The following is a 1,053-nucleotide window of genomic DNA, read 5'->3' as shown; positions in this document are numbered from 1 at the left end:
CCCAGCTTGCAGATGTTCTGTCATGGGACTTCTCAGCCTCTGTAATTGTGTGAGCCAATTCTCCTAGCAAGTATCCTTTCATATATCTACATTTATATCTATATCTATCTATCCATATGTATCCTGTTGGTTATGTCTCTCCAAAGACCTCTGAATAGTATAAGGGCTATATTTCTGGAATTACTCGGTTCTTGGATTTAAAAACTCAAATACTGATTTGTTTTTTTTTTATTTACATATTTTTATTTGTAAATGTTTATATCAGCACAAGGAAATAATTTTGGAGACACTGGATGTCATTAGTTTATTATAAAAGAGAACTATGGAAATTATTTACATGATGAAAGATTTCAGAACTTCAGTGGAATGGGCAGCTTCATGTTGATGCCATTTCAATAGTGATTTATTTCAGTCTAGGTACTTTCCAAGAATGTCAGCATCTCTAAATAGGAAATAATCCTTGTCATCTAGAACTACTTTGGTGCCTCCATACTCTGGCAGAAGAACTTTATCTCCAACTTTCACGCTAACCGGTTGAATCTCTCCACCCTTTCCTTTAGAACCCGATCCAACAGCGACTACTGTTGCTTGCAATACTTTTCCTTGAGATTTTTCTGGAAGCATAATGCCTCCTTTGGTTACAGTTTCAGCAGCACTCCTTTCAACCAATACTCGGTCAAAGAGTGGAAGAAACTTTCTAAACGCTTGTCCTGCCATGACTCCCTCCGCCTCAGACTCGTACTCTGCTGTAGTGTCTCAAATACTGATTTGATACTTCTCATATAGCACAGAGCAGAATGGTAAGTCACAGGATGAGAAACTTTCTTTGAAGAATAAATTAAATGTGGGAATCTGATTAATTCTGCCCTCAACAAGTAAATATACCTCCATTCTTAGCTAGCTCTTAATTTCACAAGTGAAACTTTAAAATCTATGTATATTGAGTTTTCTTAAAGCAAAGCATTTACCTTTAGGTATAACATAATCTAATTAGGTAAAACTGAAATTTATTCATTTATTCACTATATTAGTATTATGCACCAACTGTAAGCC

General features: G+C 35.4%; 1 pseudogene; it reads right to left on the bottom strand.

Moving 5' to 3' along the window:
- Positions 1–290: 290 nt before the first annotated feature.
- LOC105468446 (10 kDa heat shock protein, mitochondrial pseudogene) lies at positions 291–742 on the bottom strand (annotated as a pseudogene).
- Between the last annotated feature and the right edge of the window lie 311 nt (positions 743–1,053).

The sequence above is a fragment of the Macaca nemestrina genome, chromosome X, assembly GCF_043159975.1.
Source record: "Macaca nemestrina isolate mMacNem1 chromosome X, mMacNem.hap1, whole genome shotgun sequence".
Taxonomy (NCBI): domain Eukaryota; kingdom Metazoa; phylum Chordata; class Mammalia; order Primates; family Cercopithecidae; genus Macaca; species Macaca nemestrina.
This window is presented reverse-complemented; position numbering and strand designations above follow the sequence as displayed.